Source organism: Mastigoproctus giganteus, chromosome 4 (genome assembly GCF_048544385.1).
Source record: "Mastigoproctus giganteus isolate SK-2022 chromosome 4, ASM4854438v1, whole genome shotgun sequence".
Classification (NCBI taxonomy): Eukaryota; Metazoa; Arthropoda; class Arachnida; order Uropygi; family Thelyphonidae; genus Mastigoproctus; species Mastigoproctus giganteus.
Genome location: NC_143578.1, coordinates 172,523,190 through 172,542,186, shown reverse-complemented (window position 1 = coordinate 172,542,186; position 18,997 = coordinate 172,523,190). Strand labels below are relative to the sequence as shown.

Below are 18,997 nucleotides of genomic sequence, written 5' to 3'. Positions count from 1 at the left end.
TCCACTCAAAGAGTGCGTGCTACTGAATTCACGATCCTAACCACCTGGCTACATCAGGCCTTATGTATACTTGCGTGTACACCAGTGCTAGGAGTTTAGTAAATAAATTTTATGAATTTGAGATGTTGGTTAAAACATCAAAAGCAGATATTGTTGGAATATCAGAGACGTGGTGTCACACAGATATAAGGAATGCAGAATTCGAGTTTTGAGAGTATAATGTGTACAGGAAGGATAGACAGGATAGGAAGAGTGAAGGAGTTATGCTATTAGTTAAGAAACACAAATCTAAGGAAGTGCAGCCATTTGACATGGGTGGACAATGCAGCGACTAGCTAGTTTGGTGGGACATAAGCACTGGGAAAGCAAAATTGAGAGTAGGAGTGTGTTCACAGGGCTAATGACTCTGATGAGTATAATGAACAACCGTACAGAGATGTAGAGTGCGCCAGTAAATCAGATTGTCTTATAATGAGAGATTTTAATTTCCCAGATATTGATTGAAACTTGTGGGTTGGTCACTCACACACTAGCAAGGCTTTTGTGGATTTATTGGATGATTGTTTTTTCTACAGCAGCATGTTCAGGAAGCAAATAGAGGGAGTAATACTCTTGATCTGGTTATCAGTAGTGATTCTTCATGCATTAAGATTCTGCAGATAAAGGAACCACTAGGTGGCAGTGATCACAGTGTGCTGATGTGGGATTTACTCAAAGAGGTAACTACCATCAGGGGTAAAGGGAAGGGTTTTTGCTTCCATAAAGGTGACTATGATGGTCTGAGACAGTTTTTAAATTCCATACAGTGGAACCAACTGATGATGTTACCAGCAGCAAATTCTAAATGGGAAGCATTCAAAGAATTAATCTTGGAAGCTACTAGGCTTTTCATACCAACTAAGAAATATTGTTCAAAGTTTAGGCCTAAATGGATGTCAGATGAACTAATGAGACATGTGGCAGAGAATAAAAATGCATGGGATACATATAAGTTAATAGGTGAGAGTGAAGACTATGGTAGATATAAGTCTGTAATCAAGTCACAAAAGAGGTTAGGCAGGCAAAGGCAGATTACAAGAAATCTTTGGCAAAGGATGCAAAGGAAAAAAAGAAAGAGTTCTTTCCTTATGTAAACTCTAGAAGGAAGAGGATAAATCAGATTGGTCCACTTGATATCAATGGTTCAACTGTTGATGATTCTGCTCAGGTAGCTAACAAACTGAATACTGAGTATTTTGCATCTATATTTACACATGAGGAGTTATTCAGGGAGGGGAATGCCACAGGTGTATTAAACTCTGGCAGTGAGCTAAATGATTTTGTAATAACTCAGAACAAAGTGGAGGAGAAATTGTTGAAGATAAACATAAGGAAGACACCTGGAGTGGATTGGATTTATCCAGTTATATTAAAGGAGGCAGCAAGGGAACTAAGCAATCCCTTAGCAATAATTATGAGAGCTTCCTTGGACTCAGGGGAGGTACCCATTGACTGGAGATGTGTAAACGTGACCTTGATTCATAAAAGAGGATCAAAGTTGACACAAGTAATTACAGACCTGTTAGCTTAACTTCTGTTCCAGGGAAAGTAATGGAGGCACTAGTTAAAGAAGCACTGCAGGTCATCTAGACAAGACTTCAATTATAGTTCAGATACAGCATGGATTTGTTAAGGGGAAGTCTCGTCTAACCATTTTGATTGGATACTATGATGTGGTCACAAAGGAACTGGACGCAAAGAATAATTTTGATATTGTATACTTGGATCTTAGGAAGGCTTTTGATACTGTTGAACATGGAAGACTGCTGCACAAATTGGAGAATGTGGTACTGGAGGCAAATTGCTGCTATGGATAAAGAGATGGTTGAGTTGAAGAAGACAGAGAGTGGTAATCACTGGACGCTGCTTTTCGTGGACTAATGTTATTAGTAGATTCCCCCATGGTCCAGTGTTGGGTTCATCGTTGTTTTCTGTATTTATTAATGATATTGATGATGGTATATCAGACTTAATATCTAAGTTTGCAGATGGTCCAAACGTTGGCAGAGTTGTTAATGACACTAATGACAATACCCTACTGCAATGGCGCCTCCGTAGCCAGGTGGGCAGGAGCAGCAGTGTGCAGCACACACTTCTTGTGTGTGCTGCACACTGGGGTTCGAGCCTTTGATCACCAAATACGGAGGATGCGGAAAAAGGTGAGGGAATGACCACCGCATATCCCCTGAGCATTATGGCCTTAGTTGCTAATACTCCTAAAAACCAAATAACAAACAAACAACAAACAACCCTACTGCAACAGGATGTAGAAAAGTTGAGCAGATGGGTTGAGAGGAGGCAACTGAAGTTAATACAGTAATACCCCGAAGTTACGCGATAGGTGGGTCCGACGAAAATCGCGTAAGTCGAATTCGCGTAAGTCGGGGTACAACTTTGCATATAAATACATATAAATTTTGCTTAATTGGGACCAAGGACTAACAAAAACACTAGTTTAGAAGAAAAATATTAATAAAATTGCAGTTCTTTATACATATTAATACAAAATATGTATTAAAAAAAACAAATGACTTACGTAAAAAAGTTATTTCGATGTCGATGGCTTCATAAAATCTAACAAATTCGTCTGACGACACAGCGCGTTCTTTTTTTCACGCAGAATTTCTTCGTAGCAAGCTAATAATTTTTTTATTCCTTGCTCTGTAGCTATAACGCGTCCTTCGTTGGAGTCTATGTTTTCTAAAATTTTTAAGCCCTTTACAATTGAGCCCTTTTCAATTTTCAACCTGTCAAGTTTGCAATTGTCATGTGCTTTTCGCCTTTGCTTCATTTAGGCCTGTAGCACGTGCAATATCACATGGTCTTTCATTTCGCTCAAAGCGTTTCACAATTTCATATTTTTTCTCTATCGACAGAAGTGGACTGGCCATAAGCCTTACCGGGGAAACCCCGGTGGGCCAGTGTGATTTTGGCCATAAACCATAGTATGGCGCCACTATAAATTTTCCCGGGTAAGAATTTTTGACCCAGTCCGCCTCTGTTTATCGATAATTGCTTTTCTTTTTCTCTCTGAATCTGCAGTGTCTTCACCAGGACGCTTCCTTTTCACACCTTTTAATTAAGTATTTTACTCATTTTTAGGGAATAAAGCACAATTACAAAACGAGGAGGCACGCTTGATACGCATAAACAAAGCTGCGCGCATGTAGCAACTGAATAAACAACACCATAAAGGCAGAGATACACTATTAACACCTCACATTTCTAGGGGTTACTACCATAAAACAATAAAAATCCAGTTGCGTTTCTGCTAGTGAAATCTGTTATAAACTGGTAGTAAACTCGATCTAATTGCATTTGCGATTATACCGATAGCTGGAATTGTGTTGGTTTTTACGTTATTATGGTGAAATGTGTTTCCCCTTCACTGATATAAAAAACATAAAAGCAGCAAAGTTGAATTTTGTTCATCTTTCGCTCTCATTCTCCGCCGTCGCACCGTATATCGATAACATATGAAAAACGACCTTGAAGATAGTGGGCGGCAGCGTTGCCAAACGAAAAAAATCAAGAACCGCGTAACTCCGAGTTCGCGTAAGTCGGGGTAGCGTAAGTCGGGGTATTACTGTATTGACAAATGTAAAGTACTGCATATGGATAGAAGTAATCCCAGAGTAGTGTATCAACTGTTGGTAGTACACTGAGGGTGGTAGAGAATGAAAAGGGCCTTGGGGTAATTGTGCAGCCAGATATGAATTTTTCTGAGCAGTGCAGATGGTCTGCAAGAGTAGCTCATGGTGTCTTGTCAATGATATACAGGTATTTTTCTAGCAGGGATAAAGAGGTGATTATCCCCTTGTATAAGGCAGTGGTCAGGCCACACCTTGAGTACTGTATACAAGTCTGAAGGCTTCATTTCAGGAAGGATGTAGAGCTGCTGGAGCGAGTTCAGAGAAGGGCAACAAGATTAGTGAATGGAACAAAGGGCTTCTCTTATGAAGAAGGGCTTAAGTTTTGCAAATTACAGTATCCGGAGACTAGGCACCTGGAAGGTGATCTAATTGAAGTGTATAAGGTTTTGAATGGTTTGAGCATGCTCAAAGCTGATGGGATTCTTCCTCCTGCCCAGATTAATCTCCTGGGGGGACATAAATTCAAATTAACACATTCCCGCTGGGGAGTTTATTTAACATGTAGCCTAATAGATAGATAGACTCACGACTTTTATTTCCCAAATGATGACTGTGCTTTTTCATAATTCGGTTCATTTAAGTGGACAGTGCAGCGACGTGAGAAATAACACAGTATGTGCAAGAAAAAGGATTTTGAAGGATTTTTGAAAATGGGCAATTAGGGTGGGCTTCATTTTGAATAACCTCTCTGACAAGTATCTGCCCTTTTATTACCCATATTTCTTGCGTTAATCCTTACCCAACTGAAATAGATATTTGTGAGATTGAGTTTTACTAACTCTTTAATTTCTATGACCATCTTTTTAAGATTTTGTAGGCTGGTTTAGAGAGGGTAACAGCATACTTTGCCAGTATGCTCTTACCCTCAGTGTTTATTAGACTTAACTGGTTGGAACTGAACTTTGCATGCCATTATAATAATTTTTCATAGCAATTTTAGGAATGAGTTGAGTTTAAAATTTCTGAAAGTTATTTCTGGGTAGCCTTCACAGGAAAACAAATACCGCTCTTACTCTGCACTCCTTGATCCATCTGTGAAGGTCTGGAAGTTGTAGAAGGCATTTTTCAGAGCCTTGGTAATTCTCTTCCTGTTGTATGGAAATAATATCAGTAGGCTTTAATAGCTTTCATCCCATTCAATGCCTGTTCCAGGAAAACAAGGTCCTTAACCCTAATCCTTTGTTTTTTGTTGAGATCCTTAACTCAGTGGCTTGACATCTTCATGGCAGAAAAATTAAAAAATTCCATTTCTCTTGAATGATGTCACCAGAGCCAGGAAGAAATCTCTCTCTTCCCTTATAGTACATGAAATTTCAAGTCACTCTCTCTTATTGTGATCCATTTGCATCCTTTTAGTTAGTAATAAATATCCATTATCTAGTCTTGACTTGCAGTTATCACTAAAATAGAAAAAAGGTACAATCCTACCTCAAATATTCTAGACTTCTGAGCTTTGCCTGAAATATACTTTTTTTAAAAAGTGATCTCTAATAATCCAGCAATTCCCCTTAGTAGCATGAAACAGGAATGACATTCAAAACTTCATTTTGTTTCCTTATCATTTAACTGTATGTATACACAACTACCAGTGCTGAGTATCATTCCAAATCTGCTCTTGGACAATCATCACAAATGAACTTGACTAATGGATGATTGTTTTCTATTGGATGATTGTTTTTACATCAGCATGTTCGTGAGGCAACAAGAGGGAGCAATACTTTTGATCTGATTATCAGTAGTGATTCTTCATGCATTAAGAATCTGCAGATAAATGAACCACTAGGTGGCAGTGATCACAGTGTGTTGAAGTGGGATTTACTCAAGGAGGTAACTACCATCAGAGGTAAAGGGAAGGGTTTTTGTTTTCGTAAAGGCGACTATGATGGTCTGAGACAGTATTTAAATTCTATACAGTGGGACCAACTGATGATGTTACCAACAGCAAACTCAAAATGGGAAGCATTCAAGGAACTAATCTTGGAAGCTACCAGGCTTTACATACCAACTAAGAAATATTGTTCAAGGTTTAGGCCTAAATGGTTGTCAGATGAACTAATGAGACATGTGGCAGAGAAGAAAAATGCATGGAATACATACAAATTAATGGGCGACATGGAAGCCTATGATAGATATAAGTTGGTCTGTAACCAAGTCACAAAGGAGATTAGGCAGGCAAAGGCAGACTATGAAAAATCTTTGGCAAAGGATGCAAAGAAAAACAGAAAAGAGTTCTTTACCTATTTAAACTCAAGAAGGAAAGGGATGAATCAGATTGGTCCACTGGATATTGATGGTTCAACAGTTGAGGATCCTGCTCAGGTGGCTAACAATCTAAACGAGTATTTTGCATCTACATTCACGCATGAGGAGTTATTCAGGAAGGAGAATGACGTAGGTAAAGTAGACATTGGCAGTGAGCTAGATGATTTTGTAATAACTGAGAGGAAAGTGGAGGAGAGATTATTGAGGATAAACATAAAAAAGGCACCTGGGGTGGATGGGATCTATCCAGTTATATTAAAGGAGGCAGCAAAGGAAGTAAGCAAACCCCTAGCCATAATTATGAGAGCTTCTTTGGACTCAGGGGAGGTACCCATAGACTGGAGATGTGCAAATGTAACCCCAATTCACAAAGGAGGATCAAAGGCTGACACAAGTAATTATAGACCTGTTAGTTTAACTTCTGTTCCAGGAAAATTAATGGAGGCACTGGTTAAAGAAGCAGTGCAGGATCATCTAGAGAAGAATTCAGTTATAGCTCAGACGCAGCATGGTTTTGTTAAGGGCAGGTCTTGCCTGACCAATTTGATTGGATACTATGATGTAGTCACAAAAGAACTGGATGCAGGGAATAACTTTGATATTATATATTTGGATCTTAGAAAGGCTTTTGATACTGTTGCACATGGAAGACTGCTGCACAAATTGGAGCAGTGTGGCATTGGAGGCAAATTGCTGCTATGGATAAGGCGATGGTTGAGTGGCAGAAGACAGAGAGTGGTAATCAATGGACACTGCTCAACGTGGACTAATGTTATTAGTGGAGTTCCTCAGGGTTCAGTGTTGGGTCCGTTGTTGTTTTCGGTGTTTATGAATGATATTGATGATTGTATATCAAGTTTAATGTCCAAGTTTGCAGATGATACAAAGGTTGGCAGGGTTGTTAAGGACACTACTGATGCTATGCTGCTGCAACAGGATCTGGAAAGGTTGAACAGATGGGCTGAGAGGTGGCAAATGAAGTTTAACATTGACAAATGTAAAGTACTACATATGGGAAACAGTAACCCCAGAGCAACGTATCAACTCTGCGGTACTACACTGACAGTGGTGGAGAATGAAAAGGACCTGAGGGTAATTGTGCAGGCAGATATGAAATTCTCTGAGCAGTGCAGACGAGCTGCAAGAGTAGCTCATCGTGTCTTGTCAATGATATACAGGAATTTTTCTAGCAGGGATAAGGAGGTGATTATTCCCTTGTATAAGGCAATGGTTAGGCCACATCTTGAGTACTGTATACAGGTCTGGAAGCCTCATTTCAAGAAGGATGTAGAGCTGCTGGAACGGGTACAGAGAAGGGCAACAAGATTAGTGAATGGAATGAATGGAATAGAAATTACAGAGTCTGGAGACTAGGCACCGGCGAGGTGATCTGATAGAGGTGTATAAGGCTTTGAATGGTTTGAGCATGCTCAATGCCAATGGGATTCTTCCTCTTGCTCAGAATAATCACCTCAGAGGGCATAAATTCAAATTGAGGAAGGACGGAAGTCGGATAGATGTGCGGAAATTTGCCTTTGGCCAGCGGGTGGTTGGTTGGTGGAACCGACTTCCATCATTTGTTGTTGAAGTTGATAGCCTAAACAAATTTAAGGCTCAACTGGACAGGTATTTCGAATGAATGGAGGGGTGAAATGGGAGTGGTGTGTTTTTTTTGGCTGATGCTGAATAAGCTTGCTTTCTTGCATCATATGCCTCTACTAATGCTAATGTAGCAATTTCAAATAATTATAATCCATTTTAACTCTTAGCTTTAAACTACAAATTGTTACTAGTATTTACTCTTTATGCATCCATTCTCTTTATATCCAAACACCATGAGGCATAGGAACAACTACAAAATGCAAATCTTAATGCATTCTTGTCAGCTGATTATAATCTAATCCATCTAATTCTCCTCCTCCTCTCTCTGCATCCAAGTAAGCAATGCTAACAATAGTATAGCAGAAAAAGAAGTGATAACATGTCATTAACTTCCTGGTTGCTAAAATAAATAAAATGGCTATACCAGGTATGAAGTACATTTTGAACTTCAGTGTGGTAAACAGGTTTTAAGGAAACAAGAACTGTATTTCATGCTGTATATATATAAAAAAAAAAGGCAATAGTTGCAATTGAAAATAAATTGAGAATGAACTGTATACAAGGTGCAGACCAAAAGTATCCAGACTATGCCAATAAAATTAATTTAGACTTATGTTAGTCACATGTTGGTGGTCATTATCTTCTTCATAGTAGTTCCCTCCAGAGTTTTTACATTGATCCCAGTGCTTTTTGGCCCCGGGTGCCAAGCGTTCCGTGGCCAAGCGATTTCAGTGCATTCGTTAAAGTGATCCTTCTAAAGAGCTTTTTCCAGATATAGATTCTTTTCGTTCTAAATACCGTTTTCCTCATTTTCTATTAGAGTAGCTCTTTCGCACTACAGGCAGTAGGCAAAAGCCTAGAAAGGAAAGTCACCTTTCTGTTTCTTTTTCTTCTCTCACTAACACAACTAACAGCCGCTTGGTCACCTCGTGGCACTACTCCTGCCTCCCCGTGGCGGGGCCAGAAACCTGGAAGGAGAAGTTATCCTTCTGGGGCAAAAAGGAGCAACTATGGAAACTGAAAATTTTCCACCTCTCAAGACTGTAAATCCTGCTTCACTGGATTTGCAACAGACTGACTCTGACTATCAAACACGGAAGAGGATGAAAACAGATGTACCTCAAATGGAATATCCATCTTTCCTAATACTGCATTCCCTAATGAATCAGTCTTTGGGTACTTTGACTCCTTTTTATATACAGAAATGTCTAGAAAGTGTAGCCGGATCACCAAAAATTGTAAGAAGACTGAAATCTGGCCCTATTAGTCGAAACCACCAATCGTAAACATTCTGAGTCCCTTCTGAAACTTAAATTGTTTGGTGGAGTTCCTGCCAAAGTATCTCCTCATGCTACCCTGAATAGCTCCAAAGGAGTAATTTCCGAATGGGATCTGTTGAATGTCAAAGAGGAGGAGATTGTTCAAGAACTCCAAGACCAGAAAGTTACTGAAGCAAGACGAATAATGCTGAAGAAAGATGGAGAATTTGTTCCTACTTGTAGCATCATTCTCACGTTTTCTACACCGAACCTTCCTTCATCAGTAAAAGCAGGTTACCTAAACTGTCGCATCCGTCCATATATCCCCAATCCTATTCGATGCTACAAGTGCCAGAAGTTTGGGCATTCCCAAACTGTCTGCCGAGGAGATTCAGTTTGCCTAAACTGCGGATCAAAAGAACATGTCCATACTGATTGTAATGCTGAATCATCACGGTGTCCAAACTGCAAAGGCAACCATTCAGCTTTTTCTAGATCCTGTGAGCGATGGAAGCTGGAGAAAAAAAATCCAAAAATACAAAGTGGAGAACAAGGTCACATATCCTGAAGCCAGAAAGAACCTACTACAAAACATGCCTAAGCGTACATATGCTGAAGCATCCAAAAGACAACAAACAGTTTCAACGCAAACAGATATATCAGTCCCACCAAAAGTGTCAATTTCTGAATGGGCTCGATCATTGCTATCACCTGCATCACAGTCAACAAAACACCAAACAGTAGATAGGACAAACAATACCCCGATCTCGATACCATCTACTGCTAAATTAGATTCAGTTACTGCAGATCAGAAGGAAAATTCAGTTCATGTTAAAAAGAAATTATCTGATAACACAGCTATGGATATTGCAGAAAACAATACTTGTAATGAACCCATTCTAGATCTTCATGCAGAAGACGACATGGACATACGTCCATTCTTTTCAAAAAAGGACAAAATAAAAATTGACCGTCACAAGCAAAGCAACATTAAAAAACAGACAGATTCAACTTCTAATTCAAAACCTACACAATGAACAACATAGTTAATGGAATTGCAGAGGCTTTCGCAGCAACATAGATGACATATATGAACTAATTGATCATTATCATCTGTGAGCCTACAAGAAACAAAACTAACACTACAAGTGTCCGTGTCAGTTAAATATTACACTCTTTTTCTACAAGACAGGACAAACAGTGCTCATGGTGGAGTGGCCATACTCATAGACTCAAGGGTTCCTTGTAAACAAATTCCTCTTCAAACTGCCTTAGAAGCTGTTGCGGCTTATGTAATGATTGGCATTTCTTTAATGATCGTCTCAATATATCTCCCTCCCAATCAGCCATGTACGATTCATGAACTAGAAAACCTTGTGTTGCAATTACCGTCACCAGTCTGCCTATTAGGAGACTTTAATGGACACCATCCACTATGGGGATCCCCCGTCTCAGACAAACGCGGAGAACTCATTGAGACCCTACTAGACAGACAGAATTTAACATTACTGAACACAGGTTTACCCACTTATATTCATTTTCCTACTGGAGCATCATCTGCAATAGACCTCTCAATCTGCTCACCGATCCTCTTCCCAAGTGTCGAATGGACAACACTTGACAATCCTCTCAACAGTGATCACTATCCAGTAATATGCAGAATTCAAACCACAAATTCCAAAACAACTGACACACAAATGAAATGGAAATTTTCTAAAGCAGACTGGACAAAATATAAAAGTCATGTCTCTTTTGATGATCACATCATTGAGTCTTCCTCTATCAATACTGTCACCGAACATATCACAATGCAGATACTATCAGCTGCAAAGATTGCCATCCCACAGTCTCAATTAAGAAATCGTAGACATACCAATCACTGGTGGAACGATGATTGTAATAAGGTGAAAAGAGAAAAGAATGCAGCATGGAACTCATTCCGAAAATGCCCTACCACTGCCAACCTTATTAATTATAAGAAACTTAGAGCCAAAGCATGGTACATCAGGCGAAAGGCTAAAAAGGACTCTTGGATAAAATTTGCTTCATCAATCAATAAAGACACTGAAGCCAGAATAATATGGAAAAAAATAAGGCAGCTAAATGGTAAATACCCTACATTACCTGCACCTATTTTTAATTGGAATGGGAAGGAGATCTCTAATCCAGAAGATATTGCAAATGCCTTAGGAATTGTGTTCTCTGAATTGTCCGCCTCGATTGCGTGTCACCCATCATTCCAAAAAATTAAAGCTGCTGCTGAGAAATTCAAACTAAATTTCAAAACTACCCGCCATTTACCCTATAATCAACTGCTCACACTATCAGAATTGAAAGAATCTATAAATACAGTGGAACTTCTCTATTACGAACTTCTATTTAACGAATTTCTCTATATTACGAATTTTTTCGCAAAACATTGCACCTTGAAACGAAATTACATGTAAAATTAACCCCATATAGCGAAGTGTTAGTCTCTCTATAACGAATTTTTAAAAATATACGACCTCCTTCCCTCCGAAATTACGCATTAGTGGAATTAATCATTCTTTTAGTGAATACTTGTGGTCATTGACGCCCGTAGGAAGGTCTTTGTTTCATTTTTGTTACAGTTATAAAACCAAATGAGTTTTCTTAGAAGTGGTCATAAACTTTACAATAAATAGGATAGATTATTTGTAAATTGATGTTGGCTCAGGGGAAAACGAAATTCGCTGCGGTAAGCCTTTAGCGTGCTGCGGCGGCAATACATAGAATGATGCCATAGTCGATTTTTAGTAACGAACGCCTACTGAGTGACATTCGCTTCTCACCTCAACCGTACCACGTGACCTTCCTGTCAATCATTATATGATATGTCCGTTCTCATCTAACTGGACTCCTAGTAGATGGTTTTCATGAAAAAAATTTTTTTTTTTTATTTAGTTCTTTTAGAACAATTTGTCATCAATCACATAGGCTATATGCTCTTGTATTTTTTTTTTTTTTTTTTTGAAAAGTAACATACAGCATACATTAACCGTAAATTTTATATATGAATGAAAGTCGTATATTTCTTCAAAGTGATTGATAGGAAAAGTCACGTGATACTGTTCAATTGGCAAGCAAACGTCATTGAGTAGGCGGTACCTGTACTAACAATTCACTATATGGCCAGCGCAGCGAAGTTTGCGGTGTATGTATCGGCAAGAGCTACAGTCCAGTGATTTTTACATTTGGGGAAAAAATGTCGAAGAGAAAATGTTTAAGTATTAATGATAAAGTAAAGATTCTTCATGATATTGACCAGGGTTTTAAGAAAAAAGATATTGCGGAGAAATATGGCATACCTGCAAGCAGCTTATCTACGATTTTAAAAAATCGAGAATCAATTTTAAATGCAATTGAAGGAGCAGCAGACAAGAAGCCAATTGTATATACGACAAGAAGTGTATATATGAAGATGTTGATAAAGCTGTTCTAAAATGGGTGCAAATGATACGTGAAAAGAATATACCAATATCGGGTCCAATAATTAAGCAACAAGCTCTGAAATTTGCACAGTCCCTGGGACATACAGAATTTAATGCGAGCACTGGGTGGCTAGATAAATTTAAGAAGTGCCACAGAATTGTGGAAAAAGTTATTTGTGGAGAAAGTGTTAATGTGAGTGAAGAAGATTGCAACAGTTGGAGGAACAATACCTTAAAGAAGATTTTGGAAGAATATGAACCTAAGGATGTTTTTAATGCTGACGAAATGGGTTTATTCTTTAAATGTTTACCGAATAGAACTCTTGCTTTTAAAGATGATAAATGTTTTGGCGGAAAACAAAGCAAAGAAAGAATCACTGTGCTAGTTGGAGCAAATATTACAGGAAGTGAAAAATTAAGACTTTTAGTAATCGGAAAATCAAAAAACCCAAGATGTTTTAGAGGCACAAAATCTTTGGAAGTTGACTACACCTTTAATAAAAAAGCATGGATGACCAGTGATATCTTTGAAGACTGGATATTAAAACTAGACAAGCGTATAACAAAAGAAAAAAGGAAAATCGTGTTGGTAACTGACAACTGTCCAGCACATCCTGCCAGTATTTCTGCCAAACTTAAAAGTGTGAAGTTATTGTTTTTACCACCAAACGTGACGTCAAAACTCCAGCCAATGGACCAAGGCATAATTAAAAATTTTAAATTTCATTATCGAAAGAGAATAATAATGAAGATTGTCAATGCGTTATCAGAAAATAGAAACTTGGAAGTTACAATTAACCTTAGAGATTGCATCTCTGAACTGGCAAAAGTTTGGACAAACGATGTCACTGAATACACTATTCAAAATTGTTTTTCGAAAGCGGGATTTGCATTGAATGCAGAAGTCGAACATCAACTGGATGAACAAGATGAACTGCCCCTTTCACAACTGAAAAACTTTTGGAAAATATTAGAATCGTCCGGAAACATCGAAAATGAAATAACACTGGATAGTTATGTTTATGTAGATCAAGACCTGACTACAACAGAACATCCAAATGAAGATGAAATACTGCTGAACAGTGTTAGACACGACCATGATCACGAAGAAATTAACGATGACGCTGAAGACACATCAGAACAACCCGTAGAAAAGCCAACTCGTGAAGAAATGATTAACGCTTTTAAAACGGTTCGTATGGGTCTACAGTTTTGTGAAAATGTTCCTGATAATGTTTTTAATGCTCTGAACAAATGTGAGGTTTTCTTTGAGAATCAGACAATTTTTTAATTGTACTGTGCAAACGAAAATTACGGATTTTTTTTAATTTGTGATACTTACTGGCGAAAATTGTGTAAGCGTAATTTAAATAAGTGTTTTTGAAATAAAATACATTAAAAATAAATGTAGATTCATTTTCATTTTCTAATTAAATAACAATTTCTAATAAAAAAGATATTCTCTGTATAACGAAATTTCTCTATAACGAAATTTTTTCGCTGGATTTATAGAATTCGTTATAGGGAAGTTCGACTGTATTTCCCACAACAGTGCCCCTGGCCCTGATGGAATTTACTATGTAATGCTTAAAAATCTAGATCAGCAATCGTTATCCTCTCTGCTAAAATTTTACAATCGGATATTTTATGAACACACATTTCCTAGCTCCTGGCAACATTCATATGTAATTGCTATCCCTAAGCCAGGAAAATATCACTCGATTCCTAACAACTACAGACCAATCTCTCTAACCAGTTGCTTAAGTAAAACTTTAGAAAAAATGGTGCACTGTCGATTAACGTGGTACCTTGAGTTTAGAAACATAATCAGCAACAATCAGTTCGGCTTTCGGAAGAATAGAACATCCTTAGATCTCATGATAAAGGCTGAATCAAACATAAGAAACGCTTTTATCAGGAATCAACATCTCGTCATGGTGTGTCTCGATATAGAAAAAGTTTTCGATACCACATGGCGTTATGGAATCCTAAAGGATCTCCATTCTATAGATATGAAAGGGCATTTACCATATTTTATTCAAAACTTCCTTTGCCACAGGACATTCCAAGTTCGATACTGGCAGGCTCTGTCTCACACGCTCATACAGACAAGAAGAAGGAGTCCCCCGAGGCTCAGTCCTCAGTGCCACTCTATTTGCTATACGAATTAACAATATCACAAACAGCATTCCAAACACTGTTGACTCATATATTTATGCTGATGATCTTACCTTGTCCTGTCATTCTCAGACTATAAATTATATTGAGAGACAATTACAAATATCAATAAATAATATTGAACTATGGATGACGCAAAATGGATATAGACTATCAAACCACAAATCTATGGCCATGCATTTCTGCAACAAGCGCAAAATGCATCCAGAACCCGAGTTACACTTGGCCAATCATCCTCTTCCAATCGTTAACAGTATTCGTCTCCTAGGGCTAAAATTTGATAAGAATCTAAATTTTCAGGAGCATGTTAAACACTTACGAACCACCTGCTTTAAGAAAATTAACATACTTCAGGTCGTCTCTAGTACATCCTGGGGTGCAGACAGGTACACGCTGCTCCACATGTATAGGTCTCTAATTAGATCTCGCCTAGATTATGGAGCGCCTGTCTATGACTCTGCTAGAGAGAGTACTTTGGCTCGTCTTGCTCCTATCCAACATGCTGCCCTTAGGATTGCCCTGGGTGCATACAGAACATCACTAGTTCAAAGTCTGTATGTTGAGGCTCACGAACCTCCACTCAGTATCAGGAGAAAGATATTACTGTTAAATTACTCGGCTAAAATTAAAATCTTCCCCACTCATCCTATTTGGCCACTACTGTATGATCCGCAGTGGAGAACACACTATGGAAACAAACCCAGAACAATCCGACCTGCTGGTATTAGATTACAGAACCTATTAGAATGCTGGAATATTTCCTTTCATAATATCATCAGAGATTTAAAAGATCCGAATCCCCCATGGATTACCTCAACTCCTTCATATGATGATTACTTTGAAAAATAGGGAAAAGGTGCTGTAGCAGATATTAACATCAGACAATTGCATCTTGTCCATGAAGAAAATTATTCCCACTTTTCTAAGATCTATACTGACGGTTCAAAGTCGGGCAATAAAGTGGGTGCAGCTGCTGTCTTCACTAATACAACTGTTTCTATTCCACTTCCAGCTGAATGCAGCAGCTATACTGCTGAACTCTATGCAATTAAACTTGCCCTGGAAAATATTTCACTCTTGTCAACGAATAAAAGTATAGTATACACAGATTCCAAGAGTGCTCTCTTAGCTCTCACAAACACCTCACTTTGCAATCCTTTGGTAAAGCTAATAAGACAAGAACTGATACATCTCAATGAGCAACATCGCGCTATTGTCTTCTCCTGGATCCCAGGTCACAGCGGTATTCCTGGAAATGAGTGCACTGATGATGATGCTGCAAAGCGTCCCTCCAACGTAGCCTTATCAAATGATCTTGTCCCCTATCCTGATTATAAACATAAAATACAGGAAATATGTATGGAACAATGGACTCTTCTGTGGAAAAAGCAAACACATAATAAACTGTTTCAATTGAAATCTGAACCACAATTATGGACCTCTAGCCTCCATAAAATTAGAAAGGAAGAAGTACTTCTAGCCAGAACCCGAATTGGCTATACTCACCTTACTCATCTGTTTCTGCTCACGGGAAAAGATCCTCCTCAGTGCACGCACTGTTTGCAGCCGCTATCAGTGAAGCACATTCTGATTGAATGTAGCTTGTTCGACACTGCCCGGCAGTCTACTTTCAGCTCCATCTCAAACCCCTTGTCACTCAACAGCATCATAGGTAATGACGCAAAACTCACCGAATTCTTCACCTACTTGAAAAAAATTAAAATGTATGACCAACTCTAACTGCTTCCAGACCAGTTATCACATGTATACTTACTTACTTTGATAGGCACAATATGGCCTATGTAGCCCTTGCGCCAGAAATCCCATAACAACAACAACCAGTGCTTTTTGCATTGTTTGAAGCATCTCTGGAACTGCTATTCCAACTTTCTGTGAGTCAAATCTTCATACTTTTAATTGGATTTTCATCGTGGGGGACAGGAAGAAGTCTCGGTGGGGCCAGGTCAGGAGAATAGGGAGGGTGTGGTATCATTTTGCTCTTGGTTAAAAACTGCTGAACAGACAAAAGATTGTCTTGATGCAGAAGCCAATCCCGAGTGTGCCATTTGTCTGGGCATTTTCTTCTGACCTCCTCTTTCAAATGTCTTAGGATGCCAATGTAGAATTTACAGTTCATTGAGGCGGAATGAACTCCAAATGAACAATTCCCTTGTTGTCAAAGAAAACAATCAGCATGCCCTTTACATATGATCTGGCCTGCCTTGCCTTTGTTTAGACATGTAGATGATGGGCCTTTCCATTGGAAAGACTGCTGCTTTGTTTCTGGGCAGTAACCATAAGCTCAGCTTTCATCTCCTATTTTGCCCTTGGAAAGGAAGTTTCTGTTCATGCAGAATTCAGTTCTGTTTCTGTTTGTTGCCCAGGAAATTTTTTTCACTTCAGGATTTTTTTTTTACATATACATGATTCTGAAATCATATTCTCATTGATATTACACCCTTCCCAAGAACAATATTTGCCTTACTCTTGCTGATATATCAAGAACATAATTCCAGCTTATGATTTTTTTGTTTTGGTTTCAATTGTGTAATACCCTGTATTTTTTGTTATTGTAATTGTGTGAAATACTTGGCATTTTTAAATAAATTATATACTTATAAATATTTGCTTTACTCTTGCTGATAGATCAGTAACATAACCCTAGTTTATAATGTTTTTCACTTCTTTTACCGTGTTTTTTGTGTTTCATTCAGTTGAGTGATATTTTATGACCTTCTTACTTCATTTATCTGTTTCTTACTTTGTAGATAATATGACTGGAATACCTTCACAATTTATCAGAAAATTGATTCTTTCATTTACTAAGAACATCAACTCTTGTGGAATTGTTATTTTTCAAAGGTCATGTCATTATGTGAATATTTTTCTTCTCAATTGTTTATCTACGAACACACAAAAATGTTAATAAACCAGATCATAGTCACATGGAAGTTACACAGGTTATGTTTTTGGTACAGTAAAATGGGGTAGCATATTTGCACTTTCCAGGAAATTTTTTCCTTTCTCTGTAGCATATGACATTCCCTCTACTTTCTCCATGTAAATACCAGACTTTCTGTTTTTCTGTAAACTATCTTCATTTTTATGATTATTATTTTATGATTATCTTCATGTTTATGATTATTATTTATATTAATGGTATTATTCTTTGTTTAATAATTCTCTTATTTGTGTTCCTTGAGATTACAATGAACCTGATATTCCTGTTTATTTAATTCTTTATATTTCCATGATGAACATACCTTCCTTACCAGAAAGGTAGGAATAGTTTTGTTTTAGTTTTGTCATATATCACTATGGCAATAATTGAATAGCATATTTATGGTATTTTGTGAAAGTATTGCATAGAGTAAAATTCATAAACTTTGTTGACTATATTATCTCCTGATGTTCAATTTAACCCTTTGCAGTCCAACATTATTTTCACCATCTTCCTCATGCTGTCCATCTCTATCAATCAAAAAAATGACTAGTTGAAATGTGATATTAAAAAATTATTTATTCTTGGGTTTACATGAAAAACAGCACAACAAAACAGTTTAAAAGCTCTAAGCCTGGTAGAAAATATTCACAAAACATTCCATCTAGATAATTGACAGTGTCGTTTACTTTAGAGCCCCCACTTTGAATTCCTTGTTTATCTTTTTGTGGGTGGGCAGAGATGCAACAGTCAAAATATCTGCAGAAATCTCTTCCTGATAATTACATTCTTGAAAAATTTAATTGTCTGTCTGTCTATCTTCAGACCAGTATTTCTTTATATCGGGTTTTTCATTTAGTTCTATGTTGATAACTCCAAAAAACTCATTTAGTTCATTTAAGTGTTTCCTTTAGTTCATTTAAAAGTTTCCTTTCCACCCCCACACCTTCTTCAGAAAGTTCTAATGATTTCTCAGTTTTACTCTAAAAGTTCTTTACTAGATCTTGATGGCATGTCACTCTCGATACTTCACTCGAACACAGAGTATAAGTTACTCTGTGATTTCTACACTGAAAATAACAGTTGAATAAAACATCAATAAATATCCACCTACTTTTTCAAATTGTTTATATGAAGTATATAAATGGATGGCAGTACAGTGGGAAAACAAATTTTATGATCAGAACCATTGGCAGTTATGCCAGTTTCCACAGAAAAAATGGAAAACACTGTCTGTCATTAACTATTGAATAAACATCAGTTTAGTTTTTCAGATAGTTTATAGGAAGTATAAATAATGGCAGTACAGTAATTGAGCCAGTACAGCAGGAAAACAAATTTCATAATCAGAAATGTCAGCGGTTGCAGTGCCATGACATTGCCTTCGACTGACAGAGGACTAAAAAAAAAAAACATTGTCACTTGTGCTTAATAATTGAATTTTATATAAAATGTAAATAGGTGATAGTACAATAATTGTGCCAGCACAGCAAGTAAAGAAATTCTGTAATTGGAAATACCAATGAGTGTACTGGACACAACATTGGACTGGAATTAGAAATTTAGGATGTCTTACTGGGCACGACATTGGACCTCAAAGGCTTATTAATC

At 37.7% G+C, this 18,997-nt stretch overlaps 1 protein-coding gene across 6 annotated transcripts in view; it reads left to right on the top strand.

Annotated features, from left to right (window-relative positions):
* Positions 1–18,997, top strand: part of LOC150087204 (phytanoyl-CoA dioxygenase domain-containing protein 1-like) — a 207,190-nt gene that overhangs the window by 107,637 nt on the left and 80,556 nt on the right. The window lies entirely within an intron of this gene.